The sequence below is a fragment of the Myotis davidii genome, unplaced genomic scaffold (assembly GCF_000327345.1).
Source record: "Myotis davidii unplaced genomic scaffold, ASM32734v1 scaffold13, whole genome shotgun sequence".
NCBI classification, from domain to species: Eukaryota; Metazoa; Chordata; class Mammalia; order Chiroptera; family Vespertilionidae; genus Myotis; species Myotis davidii.
Genome location: NW_006286243.1, coordinates 3,997,043 through 4,024,718, shown reverse-complemented (window position 1 = coordinate 4,024,718; position 27,676 = coordinate 3,997,043). Strand labels below are relative to the sequence as shown.

Sequence of the window (27,676 nt, the reverse complement as noted above, 5' to 3'; positions counted from 1 at the left end):
TTTTATGAAACAGCAGTTTTTTGCTCAGCTGTAATTATTCTGACAACTTTGACATTATGTTATCATCACAAGATCATGGTACACTCCAAGATAAAAAAAAAAGAGATTCATGGGGAATTAAAAATAAAAAAGAATTAGTACAAGTCTCCAAAATACCAGATTAGACTATCAAAGGTTACTCAGATAAAAAACTTGATATTTTCTGGTTGAATTAATCATAACTTTATATGCTTTAATGTGGGTAAGCAAACAATTCATGCCGTTCCTCGAACATCCCTCTACTCCCACTTCACACAAGAACCTACACATTTCATTTTAAAGATTTGTTGAAAAGAAATGTTATTATTTTAGAATCGGGTGACCTAGAATGAATTCTCCATATGGATTAGTTCTGATTCTAACTGATTTTCTCTGCAATTCCATCTCCCTCACTCCCATCAAAAAGAGGAATAGGATCTCAATTGTTCTATGGTAAATTTTTCTAAGTAAGCTGTACACCTTTTGCTCTTGATGTGGTCTATTAATACAATATGAAGCTACCATGCTATTCACTAAATTGTAATAGTCAGTCATTCTTATTTCTGATGCTAATCTGATTCTACAGAGCACATATGCATTCATAGTTAAATATTCTCAAGTCTGGTGTTTTCTTACAGAGTAACATAATTAAACTGCTTTGGGGATTTTTTCCCCAAGAAAGTTTGAGAGAAAGAGAGAGAGAGAGAGAGAGAGAGAGAGAGAGAGAGATCCAAAATGAAAAATGGAGTTTGTAGCTGAGTTTTAAATGCCAATTTCTATTTGTTTGTACAATTATCCATTTATTTTAAGAGTTCTAGCCAAAATGGGAGTTTGGAAGACTAAGCATGAAGAGGAAGGATGAAACAGATGCAGTACACAGTTAAGATCAAAGAGCCCCATCAATTCATTCGGAGAGTCAAAATCCAGCTGAGCCTCAGAACCCTGTCTGCATAATAAGAAAGGTTGAGGAAAACATAAGGATTAAACAGATGAGCTGTCTCCTGCGGAGGCGTGGGAGGGAAACCCCACTGAGACACTTGTAAAGACACTTTGGAAGAGCACACCTGCTCCTCCACAGTCAAACCTACGGGAGACCAGCCGGCCATAATATTAAACTGCTAGTTTTAAGAGAAAGGAATATATGTCCCGTGGATGTCTTTTTATTGGTCACGATGGTTTCAGTCCAGAGAAATGACAAATTAATAAATCACCTTCATTGTCCCAAGGTGACTTACCAAGTGCTTTCTTTTCAAAATTGAAAATAAAAATAGGTAGTGCTAATTTGCCTATGTTGTGGAACAGTATTAGAGAGATGCCTCCCTTATGATCAAAATATGTTTCCAGTGAATAATGTTTTCCTTGAATCAAGCTTGAATAATATCGGTAAATTATGTGATTTCTGTTTTCCATTCTCAGGAAATTATCATTTTTAGTAGCATGAAGTATACCCCAATTTTTATGAACACCATGCCAGGTTATATTCATTGCTATGCTAAATTATATCATTTGGTTCTGTATAGTAAGAATACAGCACCGCAGATGCACTTATGGTTCTGTGCCTGTGACAAATGTCACATTTATTCTAATGATTGCACCCCAGTGCTATGATGTAGCTACTGATAAGAAATTATTCTAAGCATAAAAACAATTTTCTTTTGAGAAAGCTAAGCAAGCTTGACCTTTAGCAACACAGACCTACGGGGGCGGGGGGAATTGTATGAAGTTATAACATTAGATTTCAAATGAAATTTTAAAACTTTACTTTTTGTATGGGTTAACTTTCTCAAGCACTCCATGTAGAATGGTTTAAATATGTGATTCACAGACCCAAATATATGGTAAACATTAGCTTTGGTTTTGTTTACCTAAACAAGCAATCATAGAGTCTCTCAAGAGTAGAATAAGTGGTAAAACATCATGAAGTGGTTTCATGGGGTTGGAGTGTAGTCTTTGACCTGCTCCCTAGCAGTCTAATTACAGTCTCACTCCTCAACCTATGCTTTTTTTTTTTTTACCCTGTTGATTATGTGAAAGGCACTGAGGGATACAGATAATTACATGGGAGCCATAAGGAACAACACTAAACGCTAAATGTCAATTGTATGATGTAAATACATGCTATAGAAATGGACCACTGAGGATGAAGAAATGATAATTTCCTGAGAATGGGAAATGAAACTCACTTAAGAGGTGTGATTTGATTTAGGACATGAAGAATAGTGTAGAGATAGAAGTAAAAGGGAGAGAATGGGTTTTCCAGGGGTTAAGTACACAGGTAGAAGAATCTAGAATCCAAAGTGAGAGAGAGCACATAATTCCATTCAGCTAGAGGACAGAGAAACATGCGTGATGTTAACACATCATTATGAGGAGTCTTTCTTTACTTGTACATAAGACTGGTTTTCCCCAGTCTTTCTCAAGATGCAGTCTGAAGAAGCATATGGCAATCCTACTAAAAACTCAGATGATCCAAACCACTCCAGACCTTGTGAATGAGAATCTTCAGGGATGAGAACTGAGAAACTGGGTTTCTTAAACTCACAAATTACAATATTATTTTAATCTCTTAGCAGCAACAGGGAACCTTAAAAGTATTTGGGGAGAGTGAACTGAAGGATATGTTAGGACTTTGGGAAAAGAGGGTTGGGAGACATGAAGAAATGCTAGGCAAGAAGTCCAAATCAGAATTTCTTATTTTATCCTAAGTGAGTGCTAATAATAATTACCTTTGCTCTAAAAAAATCAACATTTTTATTTCTCTCAAAAGTATAACCCAGAAATTTATCAGAATTTCCTCTATATCAATAATGCCTACCAAAATTATAATGCCTACCAAAATTGTAAATACCCACACTCTTTAACAACAACAACAAAAAGTCTAGCTTAGAGTATAAATACAGAAGTGCAAATACACACACACAGATGCTCATAGAACACTTAATCTACAGAAAAAGGTGGAAACACTATATAAGAACATAAGTAAGAAAATAATTACATCAAGTACATATGTCTTACAGAAAGCTATGCAGTTATAGTCACAAATTCATAACTTACTATATATGGGAATGCTAAATATGAACACGTATTTTACACTTAAGTTTAATAGTAATTCATTTTCATAATGACATCCAACAGATGCTATTTATATTGCTAAATTTATACTATGTAAAAGATGAAGCTTTTTCTACACCAACATAGCAATTTAAAAAATTTAAAAACTAATTTATGTAATTTTTAGAAGTCAGAAAATTTATTTTAACTCTTAAACATTATTTTTACAAACAAACCCATAACTTTAACATGAAATTTTCTAGAGTTAAGTAGATTTGTATATATATTCCCCAGTTTTTTCAATTTTTTAGCAATTGGTTTTAATCTGGGTTGTAGCTTTACTCCAATTTTAAGAAATACAAGAAGGTAAAATATAAACTAGTGATGGTGTAGTCACATTTTCATGTATTCAATAGTTCCAAAGGGACACCTTTGCTGCTGTATAGGCTACAGAGAAAGGAAGAGCTTCCCCAAGCCTATTCAGATAGGAAATAATGAGGAGAAAACGTATGTAGAGTTTCATAGAGTAGGATGGCAATTAGCAAGTCCCACTGTTCTTATTTTATTTAAATCATTTTTTAAGTTCATGTTTTAGAAGTTCTTAAGTGAAGTATCCTTTCCATAAATGTAAAGTTAGAACTTTTAATAAAATTTAAAAATCATATAAAAGGGTTTCTCTAGATTATGATTTAAAAAAAAATACACACCAGTCAGCTATTGTTGAAATGGTTTTTCATCATTTAAACATAAATATGTTAAAACATAAATATATTAAAATATGTTTCATCTCTCCAGTGTTTGGAGTTTTAGAAACCCTTTGAACCCAATAGTACAGTCAGATCCATACAGAGAACATTTAGGAAGAAACTAAAAAAATTCACCAACAAGGAGCTGATAGAAGAGACAAAGTATACACTTGTAAAATAATTAGAAAATATTTTTAAAAGAATAGTGTTTCGATGTGTCAGACAATCATAAAATAAAAACAAAAGAATGGGCCACCAACATATCTCTAACAATTTCTCTGGTATTTCCCAAATCTTTAGGTAAGGTCATTTCCCCCCATAACTTTACCGAACATGTAAGCATATATTTCAGAACATGTATAAATATCTTCAACTTCAGCTATACTAATTTATTTTTCTCCCCCCAATCCTACCCCAAGATTTCTCGCCCTATAGCTATGTAAGAACTGAAAATATTAGAGGTAAAATAGTAAAATCCCATGGTACATTTTAGTACCTTAACAACATTGCTTTTATGATCATTTGTATTTCTTTCTGCTATTAGTAAAACTTGTTTATTCATTTAACAAATACAGTACTATTGAGTTTCTAAGAGGTACTAGGTACTATATTTGGTACAATGTTAGGTGACAGAGATAGAAGATGACAAATGGAAAAAGTCCCTAAACAGACAAAATCTGGTTTCCTTGTTTTAAAGGTTCCTCCGCCCTCCCCACCCCCACAAAAGTAATTGTATAATCTTCCCTAGCAATGTTGCCTGGGTCCACCATAACTACTTTAACACCTTAAAATACTTAACCTTTGTTTCTTATTTCTATTAGCTCTAAAAAAAATAGCATGTATCCTTTACATATATAAAGTTTATGACATGTGTGCATATTTTTCATTTGTTTTTAAAATTCCCTTTAGATTATAAGGTAAAAGCTGCTGTACAGCAAGGCAGAATGATAAAAATATAACATTAACTCTATTTAAGTCTACCTGTAAAGAGCTTAGGATGAATTTTAAATTGAGGTTACATAAATCATATTAGAAACATAGACTGATCCCCATAGACCACTTGATATTTCACATATAGTTGACATTGATTATGATTTACTTTTGTCCCGACTTAATTGAAAAATGTCATTCATTATAAATACTATCATGCAACATGCCCAGGTTGTGCCGGGGGTTAATGTCATAGCTTTAGGTTTGCAAACAATTACTATTAACTTTTTAAAAGATATCACAAAACCAGGACCTGCAAAATTGGTCTTGAAATTGCTCTTAAATCTTCCCAGTGTCTGTGGAGCTGCAGAACAGAATGTTTCACTTTCTATCTCAAAATACTTCTACTTCATCAGCAACAGACGAATTTATTAACTTCATTATTAATTCAAATGATTTTTTCATTTTTGTAAGCCCCAAGGTTGTCGCACTGAGATCAGCTCTCTCTGTGTGTGCTATAAAATATAATCAATCTCTATTATGGTCGTGAAAATGGTATTTGTCACTTCGCTGAGAAAAAATAAATCAATATATCTTCCAAGGCTGAACAGGCATTTAATGCAATGAATTGAAGACTGTTAGAGAAATTTAGTTTACCAGGGATTTAGGACAAGCTAATCGAAATCCAGAAAATTCATAGTTGGCTGGCCAATGAAATACATAGATACACTACAGAAATTAATATTTGGGCATTAGAATAACCTGTCATCTTCAATCTTGACAAGAAAATGGATTTGGACAGGCAAATCTCCAAGGGACTCTCCATTTTAAAATACAACAGTGAAATCCATACACCCCGCCGCCCCAGGAATTCTTTAATATGGCTGATAAATAACATAGGCTTCATTCTCCTTTCATATAAAATTTACCTCTCCCAGGTAGAGAGATACTTATCGAGATGCAAACTTGTAAAAAAAACTTTAAAGGTCAGAAACCTAGAGCAATAATTGTCTTTGGAAAGTTTTTGGGCTGAGTTTTTGGGCTGTCAATGATTGCAGTGGTTAACTATAGAGCAATAATGGTGTCGCAGGGTTGGAGAATCCAAGGCATATGCCAGACTCCCACTCAGAGAGGAGCCCTGACCCCGTTCTTCCAGATCATGCCAAGTCACCCTCAGCCAGAAGGAAGCTTGCTCCCTGACAACCTCTTATTTACAGAATAACTCTTCTCGATTGAAAATTCTTTGTCTTGAGCTAAAATCTACTTTTTTTTTTTTTAACTGCTACTCTTTGTTTTCAAGTCCTATATTTGGAGCTACCTAAAGTCAGTCGGTTGCCTTTCTGTTGGATCAGCCCCTTCAATGCTTGAGGTCAGCTGTCTTCTGCTGCAGCCCTTTTCTCTTCTGAACATAACCTGCCTAGTTGCTTCGCCCACCTCTACTAGTTCACCGTTTACAGTGCTTATGGTTTCAAACGTTCATAGTCCTATCTTCCCAAGACACTGCAATTTACCAATATGCCCTTTATTTTGTACCACCCAAAAGAAACAAGAAAACAAGTGTGTTAAACCCACTAGAGTCCTGATTGACTGTAGTTAGAAACTGCAATAGAAAATTGAATCCCCACTTGCTTTTTCTCTACAGCAGCATCGTTGGATTTGTGTTGGGTTGAGTTTATGATTAATTAAAACAGAAGAGCTATGAAGGCAGGAATCCTTGTCTGTTTTGTTTACTGCTCCATTTCTAGTTCTGAGCATACAGCAGATCTGAGCACACAGTAGGAACTCAATAAATATTGGATGAATGAATTATAAGAATAAAGCAGGAATTTAAAGCAGCTAGGTCTTTGCTTATTGGAACTGTTGATAAGCCAGGTCCCTTCCAGTCTGTATTCATGAAACCAATTTAAAAAAATCTAAACATAAGGCTTTGTACCTGCTGAATATTGCCTTGGTTAAGATCAAGTGGTCGCAATAGCTAAAACTATATCCAAATGAACAAAAATTTTCTGTAAAGCAATGGTTCCTATTAACCAATGAGACTTAATGGATTCAAAGCCATTTTGTCTTCATCATATGCCCCAATTTACAACTACAATGTACACATCTCTCTATAGGTCAATTCATTCCAATTTTAATCCCGCTGTAATTAGTCATTTCATTTACTCTTCAAAATGACATTGATTTCCTACATGAAACAGCTGAAACACAGCAGATTAATAACTTGCCCTGAGTCACACCATAAGTAAATCCCAGGGTCAGGAGTAAAATTTAGGGACCTCAGGACCAAATTTTATATGTTTTCCATTATTCCACACTCTCCTTTTTAGAAAATAAAAAATAATGGAAAATAATGTCAAGAAATTTCTAAAGAGAAACATTTTGAAATAATTTGTATCTCCCTGGTAAAGAGGAGTACAATTTCCCAGAATTTATTGCAAGTTCCCAGTAGAAATCTGTTCTCCTTTAAATATGTTCCCTTCTCTGCTCTATAGTTTCAAACAATTAGAGATCAAAATTCTAAAAGACTTTCAACTTTGAAATTTATATCAAATTTTGAATTGTCATTCCTATAACAGAAGAAGCTGGTTGATGTAGAAAACAATAATTAAAAAAAAAAAGTTTAGGAGAGGAGAAACAAGACTCAAATCATAGACTCCATGTGAATAAACCATGTGTGCATAATGACAAATCAACCGTTAAATTCAAGTTAGAAAAAAACTATACATGAAAAATAATTCAACACATTCACTTGTTTGGTAGGAATGAGCCAAGGTAGATTAGGAATAATTTGAAAAAATTTTAATTTGGACCATTTTTGTAAGTGTCACATAGAGTAACCATGTATGATTCATATTTGTATCACCTACCAGGTTTCTGGAAGTAACTCCCTATGTGATAAAAGATCAAGGCACTTTTGACCAATGAATTCAAGCACCTGCCAATTTAGTGAAAATATTCCCTCCAAATAGGCTAATATTCTACTGACACAAACTGGATAAATCACTCATTCAAATAATGGCATTATGATCATACAATGTACCAACCTTTTTAACTATCTTGAAAATTCAATTTCTTATTTAATAAAAGCACATGATAATACATCTTCATTTGCAACAAATGTGGATGCTCAATTCATTTTATGACTTGCTCAATTACAAAGTAAATAAGTGACTCATAGAAATCATTTATTAGTTGACAACAATGAAAAGCAAAGATCTTATTTTCTCTCTGGGCTTAACCAGCCCCTCTCCAGTCTGCATGAATAGGGTTTTTTAATACCTTCATCTGTTGTTGGCACTGGCAGAAAATGTTTCTCATAGAAGTTTAACTGTAACTCACTAAAATGACAAGAATAATTTCTGAAATTATGAAACAGATCAAATTAATGAAATGTATTTCCTTGTATCTAACATGGCAGATCACTCCATCTTAAGAGACAATTATACTAAATTTTCTGTAAATATGTTTCCTCCATTGGAAGTCTCGGAATGTAAACAAGCTCATGTTAACTGATCTATTCACTAATTAACTTATTCAACAAATCTTTATTGATCACCCACTATGTGTCAAAAACTAGGTAAGATCATGGGAATTTGAAGAAATAAGGCACATGATGAGTCAGTCTAGTGGGTGAGACATAAACATCAGTATAAAATATTAATACAGTGCAGTAAAAATAGCATTGCAGGGATCGTTTTAAGTTTACACAGGTCACTGGTACTCAGAAATGTGAATATACTTGTTTCCAGAATATTCTGACCTCATTCAGTATTGGAGCGGGGGTGAGGGGACAGCGAGGGAGGAGAGTTGGGAGGAGAGGGGGAATGGCAGTAAAAGAAAGGCAAAGGGCCGAAACCGCACATCCCTAGTAGGAGATGTGCGGGAGGCAGCTGATCGATGTCTCTCTCTCATCGATGTTTCTGACTCTATCTCTCTCCCTTCCTCTCTGTGAAAAATCAATAAAATATATTAAAAAAAAAAGAAAGGCAAAGGAAGCCAGAGGAAGTGGAACCATCTTAATTGTCCATCTAAGAGGATTTCATTATAAAATGATTTATCCTCTATGGCATGCTCTCAGCCTGAATCGGGGAGGAAAGTACAGTGATTTTTATGCTGATTACATGGAAGTCCTAAGATATAAAGTCACTTATTTTTATTTAAGTGGTTGAGAGAAGAACCAGGCCAGCAAGTTTAGTCTCAGTCCCACTATGTCACACCCCAGAGAACGTATTAATGAAAAAGCTTTTTCTACTCGGAGGCAGGCTTCAAAAATTGTCTATGACCGTCAATTAAAGGCTTGACTTAAGACACAAACAGAATAGAGGAACTCTAGTATCAGCTTACTCTTATAATGGAGTCTTTATAAAATTAATAATTATCCCTTCTCAAAGGTCTAGCTTGATTCTTACTAGCTAGAGTGTAAACGACAATTCAAGCAATGACAAAGATGGCTGTTGAGACAAGTAATGATGGGCTCCTGACTGAAATCCTATTCAAAGGATGAACTTTCTGAGAATCACTTTACCACACAAACTCAAGAACATTAAGTCAATGACTCGAGCTCCCTTTTACTTTGCTGCCTTACATAGTGATAAATCTAGTAAAGAAGAGCAGCTGATTCCTGTCTAAATATTTGTCTTCTTTTAGAGCTGACAGAATAATTTAAGACTTTCTGCTGAAACCTCCGATATTGTACTAAAAAATAAAAGCAATGTTATATATCTTGATTATGTAGTCTCTGCCTCCTTCACTACATTTTACTACTTTCGACTTTTAGATTTTGCCCTGCTGTCCTTCTGTCATACCCCTGGATCATTGTCTTATTCCAGGTAATTTAATTAAGAGATATTCACTCATCTCTATCTCAAAAGCTTAGCACAGTGCCTAGGATATACAGAGTAAATATTGAATTGAAAAACAGTTTTGATATAATCATGTTTTACATTAATCACTGAAAATTAATGATGGGAAATCCAGATAAGGAAAGAAACTCATAATTATTTTCATTTTGATATGTCTATTATGTTGAACACAAAGACCACTTTTACTATTAGCTAAATAGGTAAAAAGGAAGGAGATCCTAAAGTCATTTATAAAGTTATATTTGGAGAATTAACAAGATAGCTTGGTAACTAATATATCCCTGTCCATTACATTATAATATAAAATCTCATGTGGTCATGTATGTTTAAGTTTTTCAATCTACCTACCTGACATATATTAGAATACAATGTACCACTAAATGCACTTATAATGGCTACTTTTATTAAAATAAATGGTTTTTCAATAATAAAAAGACTTCATATATACAGAAGTCGATACATATCTTAAATAGTTCACACCTCCATGTATTAAATTGATTGTGTATTTATCCACTTGGAAATACATAAGAAAATAAACTGCTTTTTATATACCTAGATCTGACCATATCTTCTTTGCATTCTATCTAAAAATTTATAAATCAAATTTTGATTCTTTTTGTAATAAGAACTATATGAATAGAAATTTTCTTAAATTCATTTTAAACACCTTGTCATGACAGGGTGATACCAAAACTTAAATCCAGCTCTGAATTATTTTTTTTTTAGATTATACTAAAACCTCTAGAAGAACCTGTATGAAACAGAAGCCCCCTGTGCATTATCCACTTATCAATATGCATCACTTACTACGTACATCTTGTTAGTTGATGGATAAGAAGGATGACAAGAGTTAGTAAAACATGTTATTGTCACCATATATATTTAAGGTTTGCATGAAATAAACTATTTGCAAATCACAATAAGACCCTGAAGTATTCATTGCTGCAGAAAACAAGTGTTACTTTCAGTTAGTTTTCACTGTAAACTTTTTCAGTCTTTGTTGTCATATCCAAGCACCTGCTACACTACAGTAAGAGAAATCTACACATGGCCCTATGCAGCTGTCAATGTTTGTTTCTACTTTTGTTTCCACAAAAGTAGTCATTTGCAAGCAGTCATTCACTTGAGAAGATTTGCATTCAGTACTGATTACCTGATTAGTAAGTTATATTCCTAACTCAAAATTGTTTCTGTGATTCTATGAGCATAATATAGGAGTTGCATATTAATATTTTTAATTGCTTTGTGAGTACCTTCAGGGAATTACATTGATTTTGCCTTACACACTTCTAAATAATTTGTATCCATCTGACAACTATACTTCACCGATTCCAAAAAAAAATATATAAATCCCAGAGAGAAAATGAGAACCTAGTATTTTCCAATTAAAACCTTTGATGGGCCATCAACAGCAAAATGAAATAAAAGTGAGCTGAATCTAACATGAAGATTAAAATGAGAGGCTCTCAAACAACGGTGACCAAGACCCGCAGGAAGGTAATCCTTCTTATTTTACTCCCTTTACCATTTCCTTCTCTAATAATAGAGTAAGTCTAAGCATCATTTTCCATGTTTCAAAGGGTAGAACTCATTGTGGCGATGAGTGAAATTACTCATTTTCCTATGCTAATATTCCGGATATAAAACAAATTGAAGTCTGAAACCCTATGTATTCTGATCTACAAGATATGGTAAAAATAAATCTGAAAAGATATGGGACTCCCCTTTAACAAAAATTTTTTTTCTAAGAACTTCTTTCATCATGTTTTTAAAAAAATTACAATACTCAGATTCTTCCATTATTGGTAGTATAAAAGTCAACGCTAAAAGCTGAGGTTTTATGATAATACACCCCTTACAGTTGTGAGTGTTCAAAACAGAGTTTATTCTTGTATTATTATTTACCAATTATTGTATTGTTTTCCATATAAACAACTCTAAACTTATTTTTGCCCCATCCTGTATCATTTCCACACTTTTACAGATGTGAGCAAAAGGGCTGTGATAGACCAAGGGGCACAAGCAAGCTGACCTAAGGAACACGTCTGAGTTGGCAGTAGCTCTTAGGTCTTTTGTTTCCTGGTAAGTGGTCTTCTGCTGCTCTGGATCCAGGGTTATAGACCCAATTTTTATATTCTTGGGTTTAGCCAACAGGTCTACCCTATTATGACATCCAATCCTAGCTCAACAACTTCTCCCACTCCATCCTATCTCTGGACTTCAACCCCTGCCCAATCACAGCCTCTATTCACTCCTGGCTAGCTTCCATGGGTGCTCCAGTTCCCAACTAAGATCTCACTTACTGGGGAAACTATCTCAGACACACCCCAAGACTTAGCTAGATCCCCTTGTTAGTTATACCCACTATGCCCTCGACATACCCTGTTTTCTTATATTTAATACGAGATGGACATCTGTCTCCCTGTCTGGAATAGAATAGGGAATGAGTGTTTTCATTCACTATAGTGACTCCAATCCCTAGAAAAGCTGTACTGGCACATGTAAAGGCATGATGCCAAGTTCTTAGTTTTGTTTTTAAAAATAGTGTTTTAAGTGTATCCGTCTCTCTTAATAAATGAACAGTGACTGACATATTTTTAGCACTTACTATCAACTTCCTTAAATGTTCAGTTGTCTTTATGCATATTCAGAACTGCAGGATTCTGGATGGGTATTGAGCATGTGTCTGGACAAAAATAGGACCCTGGGATTTATTCTTAACACTTTCTTGTCATGTACAGGAATGTGCTACTCACACTTCCACTGACATTTACTGTAGTTTTGGCACTCCTCATCAATGACCCTTAAATGCTGTGTGGCCCCATCCAAAGTCTACTTAGTAGCCAAGAGTTGTGAGGCAGGCTAAATAAATTTCATAAATAGCAACTCTGTATATTCTGCTTATTAAGCCATTATCTCTCATTTATCTCCTGCAGACACTGCTACAGATGGATGTGGAGATGGCACTTGCTACAGACCATGTTTTTCTCTGGGAAACACATGTTTGTTATTTTTCATGGCCATTCTACTCTAAGACTTGCTTCCAGAAATATTGAAAAAAGAGCCATCATTAAGCTAACTTACTCTGCCCAGAAGAGGAAGCAGGTGACAAGCATTTCTGTAGTCACTGTGGGAACTAACCAGAAATGTTGGCTGTGCTGGCTTTGTTATCGTGTTTCTTTTCATTTCTTTAACCTACTTGAATGCAGCAGGAGAGAATATTAATTAATCAACACAACAATGAGCCTGTCCTCTGGAGAGGAAGTGATATACTTGCAATATATTGGTATCTCTATTCTATCAAATAAGCTAATTTACAACGGTCCCCATTTCTTGGTTATGTAGGTTATGAGAGGATAGGCCTTCAAAGTATAGATGTCTTCTATCCAAAATTAATTGAATTCCTCTTGGTATATTGTCAAGACATTCTATTTAATGTTAGTGAGATAAAAAAAATGCAAAAATAGAGGCCACGACTTTCAATATTTAACTGTGTTTTAGTATATTGCCAACTTGGGTATTATTCAAGGCCTTACTGGTAAATGTTGAAATCAAACCTATGGCTATAAGCCTTCTGTTAATGAGGGAAGAAACTGCCTTATCTTCATATCCCAACGGTCTAGAGCTGTTCTTTTCAAAGCATTTCCCGTGCATCAGTGCTGGTGCAGCAGTTTTGTTCTTGGCCCCCCATAAGATAAGCCAGAAATCATGAGAAAGTGTTCAGACGCATCTCCAGCAATGCAACAGAGGAATTTTATGTTTGTTGAATGAAACAATAAAGGATAGAAATTGAGTTTTGTATATCTTTTTAAATTCTATTGTCCCCAGTAATTCATTTTTATTCTATTTTATTAAAATGTCAATACACAACATGTAAATTAGGAGGGGAACAGGTTCTTTTTGAGATTTAGAGCACTCAGACTGGCAGTGTGGCCTAATATGAAGAGGTCAGGTCAATGTGGGTGGGATTCCAGCTCCTCTATTTAGAGCCATGGGGACAACTTACATAAACCGTCTGTGTCCCCATTGCCTCATCTGTCAAATGCACAGAATGCTGTCTATTTTTCCAGATTTGGGGGAAAATCCAGAAAACACTGCCTTTGGTGTCAGGGGGCCCTCATTTTCCTCAATTATAAAATGGACATAATCCCAGTGTCCAAAAGTTGTAAGGATTAGATAACTGGGAAAGTCTGCCACTCTGCCTATTTGGTGTTTAGCGGAACTCCAAAGTTAGCAGTTATTAGTATTGAAAGTGTTTTGCACATAGTAGGTACTCAAAAACTACTAGTTTTTATTGTCTCTCACTTGTGTAGAGGATCCTGCAAATCTTATGCCTCAAGGTCCTAGTCTACACTTTGGAGTGGTGTGGGGCCTCTCAGCCTGATCATACAGAAGCTCTACAGGGTCCTTTGAGAAGCTGCTTATAGATCTAGCCCCTCATTGCTGGCCTCTTGTCTACTAGTGGACATTTCCCCTCTTATTTTCATCTCAGAATATTCTCCTCTGGAGAATTGTCCCTGCATTAAAGATGTCACACTGGCAGAGGGAACTGACCATGATTAAAAGAAGCACATGTAGCTATTTCAGTAACAAGCAACGATGTCGACAGAGATGATCCTATCTCTTCTTTCAAAAACTACTAATATAATGTGTGTCTCCACTGCCCTCCCTTAAAAAATGTTACTTGAGGGGGCGTTATGATGGGCAAAAAGGCCAGAAAGCTTCTAATTACTTTTGAGTTTACAAAACATTGATTTGATTCTTACAACACCATGGCAGACCTTGTTATCCCAACTTCATTGACAAACCCAGGGTGAGAAATTGGTTTTCCAAGCATAGATTGCTGGTGAAGGCATACCTTCAACTTGAACCTGGCCCTTCAAACCCTCAAATCTGTGCACCAAAAGCCAGAGGTGAAGTAGAGTTACATAAAAAAGAAGACCATGTCAGGAGAATGTCTCAGCATAATGGTTTGATGTGTGAAAACTTTAAATCATGAATACACGCCTTTGTAAAAGAAATACAGTGGGCAACTAAAAATGAATTATATGGATGAGATGTGGGTAGAAAAAATAATAGGTGTATATCCAAAAATAAAGAAGAGTATTAGGGAAAAAGGTTTAAAGGAATACAGCTTGTGGTCTCAGGCATAACTAGATCCAAAAACCCACAGACACAAGGGGGGGGGGAAGAAGGGGGGAAGCTGACAATCGTTCCTAAATGGCCCCAGGCTTGGAGAGGGAGGCAGCCTTTGAGGATGTCAGACAAACCCCCAGGGGAGCCCTAGCAGGCACCTTTGGCAGCAGAACTAACTGCATCCCTTGGCCTAGTTAACCATTCCCACCTCGGGAGAGCTCCAGAAGGCAAGGGAGAGATCACCCCACAAACAAATGTCTCCAGCTGCTGCCAGATGTCTACCAGCTCATCAGCCCAGTATTTGATCTTTGATAAGAGGTCATGACCTTTACAAGGACAACCCCCCCACCCCCCAATGTTCTTAATCATCTAGACCTCTGTGTAGATAAAATTTCAGTCCTTACTTGAAAGGAGGTTTTAGCAGGAAAGGTAAGATGAGAGGCAGGGCACTGGACGTTTGAAGGAAGTAAGGAAAGAATACACCTTCTCAAAGAAACTAGCAATGCTGAAGGCGGATCTGTCCCTTCACAATTTTGCCTAACAGTAGCCATCATTCTTTGAATATGCATTCTATAGAAAAATTGTGTCTGGGGGTAGATGTGTATATGCACAGGCACGTAATAAATAATAGTAACACTAAAGATTATTCTAACATTTTTTGATCTTTTACCATAAGCCAAGCACTGTGTTTTACACTCATTATTGCATTTAATCTTTATAGCATTCCAACTGGGGTTATATGTTACTTGCTTCATTTAATAACTAAAGAAGCAGGTTTAGACACTGATGTTTATACAGCTAGAAAGTGGTAGAGTAAAAACTCAAACTAGTCAATCCAATTCCAAGTTAACCAGTACATTTGTGCCCTAAACTTAAGATGCAATATTTCTATCATGACACACAGACACACAGACACACACACACACACACACACACACACACACACACACACTATTTTAGGCCCTGCAGCCAAGAGGCCAGAACCCCTATCCACTCAGGTTTTAACATATACCAAATACATGAAATTGGACTATGAAGGGGAAAAAATGCTGCATTTCATTGTCAGAAAAGATGGAAAACAAGGAGGGAAAAGTGAAAACAGAAAGTTATAAACATTAAGCAAAAAGCTCTTGTCAAAAGTAGAAATGGAAAGTAAGAACTTTCTGTATCTCTTAAAAACAATGAAAAGGTAACCTTTAAAGCTTGAAGGAATTGCTTTAAGTTTAATCAAAATTTACAACTTTTATGAGGCTTTCTGCTAAATTCTGAGACTGATCATATAAAATCCCTGGGCAAAAAAGAAAATGTGCACAGTATCACATCATTATGGTAATTTATAACTCACCTGTCTACTGTCAATTCATCAGTCTCATAACCTTGTATATGTCTACTCTGTGCTTTTTCAGAATTAAATAAAAGTGTCTGGGATATGAGATAGTATTGGGGGAAAGAGGTAAAATAGTTCCTGGCACATAATAGAAGCTCAATAAATGTTCTCTGAATAAGTCATTAAAAGGCAAACATAGCACACTTGACTCAAACACCAGATTTTCTCAAAGGTAAGGAACTTAAATTTTTAAAATAATAAAACTATCATGATACATAATGGAACAGAATGTAAAATGTGAGTGAATATCTAATCTAAAACCCAAAGCTTCAAATTAAAAATGGACTTGCTTTGGTTGCCTTAAGGCAACACCAACAGCCCTCAAACCCTTAGGGGGTCCTATTCTCTCCTCTTCACCATTTTTATTACTTAGCTGAAACATTTGGACACGTATGTGCATATGAATACATGTACGCATGTACTTCTCCTGGATTATGGACCTCTGGCCTTCCTATTTTAAAATGAATCTGTTTAGGGAACTGTTCTTTTATGTCATGTTAGAGAGGAATGGTGCACCCTTCCTTTTAGCTTATTATTAACAGATATCATAGTGGGTCCCTCGGAACCAGAGCAGCTGAAAGGTAACTGATTCCTTCCTTTTCTCTTCTTCATGACAATTATGCTGTGATTCACATTTCAGACAATTATTTGAACCAAAACCAAAAGAAAGATATTTTATTCTCCAGCATTTTTCAGTTAACAAATTAGAAAAAGAATCGCAAAAATGTCATTATCCTTGTCTCCTGTCCTTTTACCTCTTGCCCCAAACCAGGACTCTCCTGTGAAAAGGATTTTGAAAACCAGACAGCACTAACTAGACAAATGTTAGACCTCATGCTATTATATTAGCTCCCAGGCCATTCAATGCACTAAAGTGTAGTGGGGGTCAGCCGTGTCGGGTGTTGGAGAGAATCTGGGCATGTCCACGGCAGTGCTGAGCTGGTCAAACAAGAAGTCCTTGGCAACTCTGAAATATTTTGAACTTATTGATCCAGAACCTTTCTTTAGAAAATAAATGAGTATCATAGATTCCTCATGGACCCCAAGGGACATTTATAAAAAAAAAAAGTCTTTGTGAACTTGAGGCCAAAGTGGTTACAGAATTGATCTGCCTGCTAACACAGAAGGGACCTTATACTGCTGAAAAGATTCCAGGTCCGGTCATGGTGCAGGCATCCATGGGGCTTTTAATCATTTCTATGTTGTTGTTTTGGCTAAAATTTCAAAAACAGTTATTTTTAGTTTTCCATGGCACCCTCTGTTAACTTTAGATCTAACCCGTTAAGCTATATCAATAGACTAGTCATAGAACATAAAACAGAACAAACTAGGGTATACTCCAGAGAAGGAAGATGAATATGAAGGCTCTAAACTCAGTGAGGAAGAGACTTGGTGAAATTTAGTTCAATATATGGTATGCGGGACCTAGCTGAAGAATATTTAGACATATCTATAAAATGAGCTATGAAGTTATCACTCTAATCTGACACATCACAACAATTTAGTTTTCTCACCTTAAATGTATATTACATTTATCCCTCCTAAGTGACTCTTGTATAGTCCTCTTAAGCTTCCTAAAAATATATCCAATATGAATGCAAACTGATATTATTCATCCCAATTTCACCACTTGCAAGGAAATGCCCCTGAGGGTACAATTCCAGTCTGCTGTTGACAGCGAAAGGCTGACACCTAAGCTTTCATTGCAAGGACCTGAGACAAAGGCATCCGACAGGGCAGGGTGATAGGTCAAAAGGTCAAGGACCAATATAGTGATATTCTTTAGGATATTTGTTTGATTAAATGAGCTTCATAAACTATTTAAGGAGGTTTATACTTACCACTTATGAGAGAGTAATCAAATTAACAGAACACAGTGAAATCAATTCTCAATGTCTTGTTTTAATAGAAGTAAACAGCATTTAACTGGACTGTTTGAGGAACTCCAACAATACCTATATTTTATGAGCATTTTCACCCTAACTCAGGAGTTATTATTAAAACTATTTGGAATTTTTCCACCACATTGTATTTAGGCAATGGCAGAAAGTAGCCCAACAACATGCTGGGTAGAAGGAGACATGCATTTGGGTGGACAAAAGCCACCATAGTTAATCCTCAAAAGTGAAATTTTGGCACCTTATCATCAAGAGTTGCTGGGCATTTGATTAAATACCCCAGGCATTTGGTCCTCAACCTATATTCATTTCTCCCCCCGCCCCCCCAACTGGCAAACGAGAAAATTAGACCAAGAACCTGAAGAAACAAAGTATGTGTACTTTAACAGAGAAATGCTTTTACCTGCCATGCCTGCTGCGATCCAAATGGGCTGGGCTTTCACAACCTTAGTCAACTTAACTCCCAGCTGGTGGCTCTGGAAAATGTAGCCGTGCAGTCTTATTGCTCGGTTTCTGTTCTTTCACTGTCAGCTGGAATACAATAGAGTCAAAGGGAAACAAAAGAGAGATGCACCCAGAAAGGACCTGGAGGATGGCAACAAAGCAAACAAAGAAAGTGGTAATGAATCCAAGACATGTGCTGGCCCAATGTGGCATCCCAGACCACTTTCACACAGAGGATAATTATGTTTCAATTAATTGTTGCTTTTCCCCACAGATTCACGGTATTTTACAAACTATAAATTATCTAGTAGAAATCCGACTTGGCAACATTTTAGGCAATATCATGTGATGTGCTTAACCCAAAGAGAGAATAGCTACTATCATGCTACTCAGATATGGATAAAACATATTTTACCTATTGTGGGAGACTTTGATATAAAGATAAACGGTGTTGAAAACACTAATATTTTGGGAATACAAAGAGAACACCTGACCACTTTGATGGATATGTACCGAATAACAAGTGCTAGATATGTAATAACCTTATATTGTATCTACAGACATGGGGGGCTTTCCATATGTTCAGTTCCTTTGTTATCTCTTCATTGTCTTTTGTACATTTCTTTTCTTCTCATGCAGATGTTATATTATTTTATTTTATAACAGTAAATAAAAGGCTGTCCCTTACCACAAATCTATATTTCCCATTTTACCTGGAGAGCACTGGAAAGTATGCCATTATTTTTGGTTTGTTCACATTTAAGAATTCACACATCAACAGTTAAACCTTATCAAAAGTTAGAAAATAGTATGCCTTTCCCTCCCATAACAATGATAATGTACACAATTTATTTTTTATTTAAATATGTGCATGCTAAATGAGTCATAATTTTCTAAGCTGGAAAGGTTGAAACATAATAAAAATAATATAATGAATACATAAAGAAAATCCATTAGTTTGGTTTTAAATGTCTCAAATTGGTCACAGTTTAGACAATGTATATGAAGCTTTATGTTATAGGTTCGTGTGTCAAATTGATAAGTGAAAACTTTCTTGGGGCTGGGATAATGACAAATAAAATCAAATGTAATCTCATTTAATGCGACAGGGCAAAATCTCACCTCATCAGATGGTACATTCAGAATGTTTCATTTTTCTCTGTTGTTTTATTACTAATGCAGTAAAATCATTCAAATAGTCTTTCTTATAGGACATTGTGTTCAAAATAATCAGAGTTAGGGTATTAACTAGATGATCCAAAGTTAGAGTATAATTGTAAACGATTGTTATTGTCGTGGGTTCAGCCAGTCTGAAAATTTAGGATAAGAAAAAAAAGAGTAAGAATTTTCCACTGGGTAGCAATAAAAAATAATATTAAGGTAATTTTATATATTACCATGAACTTGCTAGCATATTTTAATTTCTCAGAATCAATTTTTGATCCCACAAAATATTAAAACTCAAATTATATCTACCCCTAGACATAGGAAACTGGTAATTTGGTAATTTTCTACATTGAGACCTGAATTATCTTTCTCGATCACATAACTCTGCTCAAATTCATTATAAAAATGACCAATTTACCACCTCACTTAACATGAGGGAGACAATACTACAGAATGTGCGTCTCGGGGTAGAACAACCAAATGCTACCTGGGGACAGATGAACGTGCCAGAGCGTGTGCGAGAGACTTAAATTGTTCCAGTTATTCTTTTACTTATAAAACAATTTCTATAATCCCCATTATGAGTTCCAAACACATACACTTTGAAGTGAGAGCTATTAACATACGTCATTTCCTACTTCCAGAAGCCAACGCACAATAAATCTCTTACCTTATAGAGATGGAGCAGCAGAGGGCTCATAATAGAATGAGTGATGCATAAAATGTTCTGCAGCTCACTTCCCCTGGGATTTATCCTTCCAGACCTAGGAACACCGCCTGCCTGCGTGGATGGAATGCTAAGCAATGCAGCAAAATAACCAATGCATTAGGTATAGCTTTTCAACTTTGCAAAATCTAGAAGAAACTGTAAAATAAGTAACAAATAAAGAAGTATGTGTCTAAACATTTGGGCACAAATTAGCTGGAAAAACGCACTGTTTCAATAAGGAAGATGAGAGGTGGACTCATATTTTTAAGTATGAATGTGTAAGTAATATGCTTTTTCTTAGAAGCTGAAGGACTATTGCATTCTTGGTTGTTTTAAGAGAGAGACTGTTTTATAGTGTGTAACACAATTACTCCACAAAGAAATTACTGGCTCTGAATTACAGTTAAAATGTTGGTCAAATAGTTCATTTTTTCCCTTCAGAAGCACACAAAGGAATAAAGTAAAGAAGTAAAACTAAAAGAAACATATGAGAAATATAAATATATATATATATATTAAAATGTTCATTCAATTTCCTCATTTATTTTATTGAAAAAAAATTGTCACTAATTTTTTGAAGGCATAGTTTCAAATCAGACTTGTCTCTAAGTCTAAGTTTAGCCTCCATTCCTTGTGTCACATTTCTTCAGGCATGAGAAGGAAAATCAATGCCCTCACTCACCTTGGGAAGAATTTCACTGCCATGTGTCCATGGTTCTATGGGACCCAATAATCCGTGGCTCAGCACTGATTTTTCTATGACACCTGTAGAAACAGCCTCTCCTTCCTTTCTAACAAAATATAGCAACAAAAATTGTGTAGCTTCTGAATAAATTAAACAGAGGCTTTTAAGTAAAACTTTATCCTGTAAGGAAATGTGGTTTACATTTTCTGAAAAAAAGATAACTTTGCTTGCCTTTTCTGAGCCATTCATTTAACAACATTTTAAAGATAATGTGAACATATATTTTTAAGGATAACTTGAATGATGTTTTCTTCAGTACTTTGTAGCTAACTCATATATTACCAATAGTATTTATGTTTCTAAGGAAATTGACAAGTTGTAAATAAAGCCTATCAAAGTTCAATTTCCAATATTAAAATATCTCCAAAACAAACCTCTTTTTGGCTATGAAAAAAAATACAATTGTGTATTTAAATTCTAAAGTTTTGATGAGGGCCATCCGGGCAGTAAAGTAGAGTAAAGCAAACCCTAGGAGAGCGATTAGGTTAGCCTTTCGGGGGTATTTTATAGCATTCAAGGAGTTGGGAGAACAGGCAAAAGCCACCGACCTTTCCACTTTCCTTGACAAATATAAATGCAAAAGAAAACTTTGAAAACCCACCCCAAAAGTCATGTTTCCAGCATTTTTCACACACCTGATTTAAACCTCAAAGGTATTTGTTTCACCCTGGGCAGACTTCTCTGGGCATGTCTGCATTTGTTCCCTGCAGCCATTCTGCACTGAGAGGAGAAACTACAGTTGTCAATCCACTCCATCACTACTCCATCAGCCTGAGAATCTGCAAAATAAAAATGCAGTGTTAAAAAAAATCCTTTCACGTTAGCTTTTCCTAGTAAAGTCCTAGAGAAGAAAACACAAAGCAGGTTGCTTCCCACAATATCTGTGACATCTTGGTTAAAAGTGACAGAGCCATGTGGCACTCTGACAGGTGTAGTGTTAAGACCTGACAGATGTAAGCCTGCAAGAACAACCTCCCTGTCACAGATATTTAAGCTTATGGTAAAACTTTGATTTGATAGACCCTTGATTAGCTTGTGCAACTGCGAGTGCTACTGCCTTTCAAGTTCATCACAAATGACGCTGTTCTTCATATTACTGCCAATTTAAGCTTCCGTTCTGCTAAAAGGAAGGCATTTGAACTGCTCATCAAACCTGCGCACATTTTTTTGAGTTAAAGACTTAGATCAATCCAAACTTCAGCTCTCAGGGGAGAAGTTCCATTGTTTATCAGGCCATGTCTACACTGGCTGAGCAAAGCGCTCTGTTCAGATGGAGAAGCGCCTTTGGCAGCTAGAGTCCACATAGCTGACCCATGGATGCTCGGTGTTACGTCTCCCCCTAGTCACGCAAGTACAGTGAAATTACTAAGCATTTGATGACAATGACCCATGATGACAAAGAAAATGCATGACATGATTGTGGTTCTAATTTATTTGCATGGTAGTCATTTGGAATGTAATTCAAAGGACTTATAAATATAAGAAGAATGCTTCCACTTTATAGGCAAGGGTGAATAAGGCATTGAAATAGTGGATAACTCAGAATTTGGTTTAACCATGTCATATTTCTTCTCAACAGAACACTGGTGGCACAATTTTAAAATGTAATACTTTTTCCTAACTGGTCTAAGTTAAGCTTATGACTCTAATTTTATATTTATGGGAGAAAAATCCTCAAAGTTTCAACAACTGAGAAGAGGATTTCAATCTCACAAAAAAAAATGGGTCAAAATGATCATCAATATTTTGAAGAAAATATTTATATTCTTCCCACCTGCACCTTCAAGACTGAGTAACAACTGTGGGTGCAATGCCCTCAAATCATCTTGAATGTGAGATCCTTTCAGAATTCTAGAAGAAAAAGAGGTTTAGCAGAAATGTTCTACTAGCAGCTATGAAATTATAGGCTTTTCACACTTCCACCCAAACATACTCAACCCTGTGAAATAATGGGTTCAACACTAATCACCTCTGGAATTTGGCCAGGCTTCCTCACCTGTGAGTGGGCAGAGTTGGAACAAATTGCCTCGAAGGAAGGAAGCCTGTCTCACCCCCATGGATGCCCTCAAAGGGTGTCAGAGAGAATCCATTCCAATGACTAGCAGGAAGCAGGGTGAAGACTTACATGTGTGGGAATCTATGAGAACTTCGTGAGCTATGATTTACCAATATCACCCCACCACAAATTTGCTATGTCAAACTCCAAATCCCGGTTTCCCTGATCACTTGGACCTTAAAGGCAGAATTATTTCCCCTTCCCCTCTTTTTTTTTGCCACTCCCATCTTCACATTTTCAGGATAGTGGTCAGGCTGTTTCTATTTTATAATTGTTCAATTAAGATGCTAAATCCTCTTTTTTGCTAGGAGCAAAATTCCTCCTTCAGACTGAGTCATGGCAACACATTAGTTGAATAAACTTATAAATTACCACTCAGACTCTGAAACCAAAAGAAATCTAGGTGATATAAGAACTGCTTTACTTAGCAAAGCCTAAAATAAATCGAATCTATTATTTCCTCTTTCTATATAAAAGCCCCGAGAATATCTAAATATAAAACCACTGTCGCTATCTTTGCCACACAATGTTAGAGGGCCTCATGATCAGGATGATCATGATGGTGAAGATACAGCCAACACCCATAGGGTCCTTACTGTGTGCCAAGAGGTGCTCTAAATGTTTTATTGGCATGAACTCATTTAATCCCTGTGACAACCCTATAAGGTAGGTCCTATTATTTCTCTTTTACAGAACAGAGTCACAGAGGCAGCAAGGAACTTGCCCCAGATCATATGGCAGGAAGTAGTAGAGCCAGGATTTGAATCGAGGCAGCTTAGCTCCAGAGTCTACTCTCTCATGTTGCTTCCCCGCCACCCCCCCACCCCCCTTGCTTGGTCGCGGCAACCAAACCATGCCATCATTGATGGAGATCCATATCAGAAAGTGGTTTCTTTACATTGTCTCTTTCTTTACTGTGTGAGTGGAATTAATATGCAAGAGACTACATTTTACTGTCTGAGCTGTTCTGACTCCTAGGCTCATATTTCTGCTATCTACTTGGCATTTTCTTTCACATTGAGCCATTATCTCCTTCTCTCAGAATAAGTTAGATGCAGTCAGAAGCAAAATTAATTCTCACTGATCATCATTTCAAAAGAGAATTTATTCCTCTAAAACTTAAATTCTGGAAGATGCTCACTGAATGTGGAAAATATCAAATAAGAAAGAAACAGCAAGAATAAAAGTGATTAAACAGGGCGTCTGAGTAGAGCATGTACCTAACTGTTGTCTCACAGAATCAGGCCTCCTGAAGTCACACCCTGATAGCACTTTTTGCAAGTTGGACCAGTTATTTTTATCTCTCTATGAACTTAGTTTTCTCATTTGTAAAATGGGAGTAAGAATAATTCTACCTCTCAGGGTTTTGAGGATCAAATCCATTTAAAATGCTTAACCCACTACATGGCCCATAATGAGCATTCAGTGAATGTATGCTTTTGCTATTACTATACATTTAGCTTGTATGAGACTAGCCTCCAGCTACAACTGAGCACTAACAATCAAAAGGTTTACCCATTTTGGTGTGAAAGTCTTAATACAGATTTTAGGAAAATTGGTTGTGGTCACAGGAAACCCTTTCGGCCCAGGGATAATTTAGTTTTAAAAATTTACTGCGACGTATCTCCACATATAAGTGCATTCCCTTTATCATGTGATGCACAGGCAGATCACAGAATCCATCGAACTAACTGAAAAGTCATTAGAGCTCACACTGTTGTAGGATACTCACCTCAAGGGCCAGTAGATGTTTCTATAAAGGTTAGGTTTTAACTAACACAGAAGGATTATTTGCTTAAGTTTTAAAATTACATTATCCAGATTTCTGCACAGATTGCGAAAATGAAATTGACCTGGGCAGCAATTTTAACAATTTTGAGATTCCAGTGTAGTAAAACTATCTCCCCATCTGTCCATGTATTCAGCTTGTCTGTTTCTTTTTTTTTCCCCTCCCTTCCCTTCTTTATTTTTTAAAAACTTGGGCTTATGCTTAAGTCCCAACTCTTTGAGGCTGCAGAGGCAAGTAGGCAGAAATGACTGCCTAGAAACTTCCATCACAGAGAGAAAATAATGCAAGTACTAGAAGGAAATGATCACTGAATGCCCACTTGCACTGAACTACTCGGTAAGTATTATACAAAGAAAAAGGAAAAGATTGAAACCTTTATTTCCCCTTTCAGTTCTAAAATGGGCACATTGTCAGTTGAGAGAACAAAGGAGCCTGCAGGCTGAGCAGGAGAATCAGGGAGAAGCTAGTCGAGGTAAAGCTCATTCTTTCGCCTGGATATTCCCAGGATGCACTGAACTGCCTTTTTGTGGTCCAGATGCCCCAGGACTTAGGAGCCACTTGCTGGTCTCCAAGCAGCTGGCAGTGAGGACGAGAACTTTTGCCTCACTTCCCAGTGCCTTCCCAGATGGCATATTCTTTTACAATCCTGGGAAGAAGGAAGTATTGATGTATAAAGCAGCACCCTAACCAAAAATTAAAATTTTGAACCAAAGGGTCAGTGTGCAGACTCATCTGGTGTAAAGAGAATATACAGGAAATGGAATGGTGAGACAAAGCACGTGAGGTATTGATTTGAATCCTACATCTGCCCCCATGGAAACGACAATATTCAGAGGGCACAAACTTATAAACTCACAGACCAGCAGACTTTCATTCTAAGATCTTAGCAATAATCAGCCTCTGGTTCTCTTGGTGAGCATGGTGTGCCCCAGAAATACTTATCTGCCCAAAGTATCGTCAAGTGTGGGGCAGTTTTAGGATTGGAACATATAGAGAGTGGTTGGAAAGCTAGAGAAAAAATAAACTTATTGATAGCAATTCAATTATTGGAAGGAAAATGGAAGGGCAAGGAAACTGATGTTAACATTTTCAACTGGGAATTACTTACACCAGAGTTGAGGAACATCTAGCCCATGGGCTGTATAAGTCCCATGAAATAATTTGATCTGGCCCTGCCAAGGCATAACAGGTGAGTTAATTAAATGTTTGGCCCTATATAGCAGCCCTATTTTTTGAGCTGATAATTTTGTATGGCTCGAGAATAATGTTATAGATATTCAAATTGCCCTTGGCAGAAAAAAGTTTCCCCACCCCCAACCTACACCTACAGAGTCATAAAGAGGTGCTGTCCTAGGTGCTTTGCAACCAAGAAGATATGCAGAACTGGGGTGATGAGGAGCCAGACAGATTATCTGGTTTCTTACTTGAGAAGATGAGCCATCAGATCACAAAAGTGGACCCTTTCAGCAACTCTGTGGGAGAGTTACCCCATGCTCAGGCTTTGTATCCGAGAGCACCATCAAGTCCATTGAGCACAGCGCCAGGCATAAAAATCATCCTTGACAAGCACCTTTCTTACTCTCTTGTGGGTGTCTTACTTTTCCTTATTGCCACATGGTTAGGTCTCCTTTGAGGCTGATTTAATCCTTTAACCTGAGGGATTTTAGAAAGCATTCTACTTATTTCCTATCATATCCAAGTACCAACAAATGACTCGATTCCCCAAACAACAAACAACCTCCGAACACCGAACGGAACATTAAAAAAAAAAAAAAAAAGGAAAAAGAAAAAGATCAGATCTTTGAGTGGTCCTCACTGGACACTGCGGACCTGCTGTCATTTCTCATTATCCTTTTTATTTTTATGATTCCCCCACACAAATTCAACCCAGCTGACTTGGCCCTTAACGAAATGAATGTGAATTAATTCTGATCATAAATTTTAATGACACAACACTTCAGGTACTCTCAGCTGGTCCAAATGCAAAACTTATCTTTCTCTGTGGTAAAACTGAAATTTCTTAGGGAACCTTGATGGTTTCACCTCTGCTATTTTGACATAATGAAATAATTTTCATATCTATAAGGTCAGAGAGCGCAGAACTGAGATGTCCAACTACCTCCATTCCATCTCTACATATTTCTCCTTCCCTGTGCTTGGCAAGTTTTACAATTTCACAGAAACACAAGTCATACAGCTCGACATCAAGCTTGATCTTGCCATTATGCTCAATTGTTCAAAATTACACCAGTCTCAAAATGTTGACAGAATTCCTCTCAATGTTTCCTCTGTTGGTTTATTAAATGGCAATGTCATACTTAAAGCATGGTTATTTCTGGGGCTGCTTGTTCAATTCTTTGAAGACTTGACATCACATTAGAAAAGGTTCCCCCCCCCAATCTTGTACTATTCTCTCTATACCCAGTATATTTGACATGTCAAAAATAATTATAAGGGGCTTGATAAATACAGAAAACATTTCTCTTTCATATTCCAGAATGGGCAAGGGCAGGGTGGCTTTGTTACAGCATTATCCTAATTGGAAATTAGTATTCAGCATCAGCAATATTTCGTTAAAAAGCAGAGGCCTGCTCTAATGTTTTAGGTTTCTATTTCTGCAACACCAGCCCTACTTCCCTGGCACTGTTTGTTCCTCAGAGATCATTATTCCTGGCAAAGACCTTTCTTCCTTAGAGATGTCCCTCACCTTCTCGTGCCCTTTTTCATATGAGCAGTGA

At 36.4% G+C, this 27,676-nt stretch overlaps 1 long non-coding RNA gene across 1 annotated transcript in view; it reads right to left on the bottom strand.

The window, feature by feature from the left end:
• The window catches only part of LOC102752915, a 48,986-nt gene extending 27,829 nt beyond the window's left edge, over nucleotides 1-21,157 (bottom strand). The window contains exons 1-4 of the long non-coding RNA XR_001512836.1: nucleotides 21,031-21,157; nucleotides 20,310-20,420; nucleotides 19,595-19,782; nucleotides 18,432-18,559 (exon numbers count right to left, since the gene is read on the bottom strand). This is a non-coding gene — a long non-coding RNA (uncharacterized LOC102752915). The remainder of the gene's footprint in view (nucleotides 1-18,431; nucleotides 18,560-19,594; nucleotides 19,783-20,309; nucleotides 20,421-21,030) is intronic.
• Nucleotides 21,158-27,676: the final 6,519 nt, after the last annotated feature.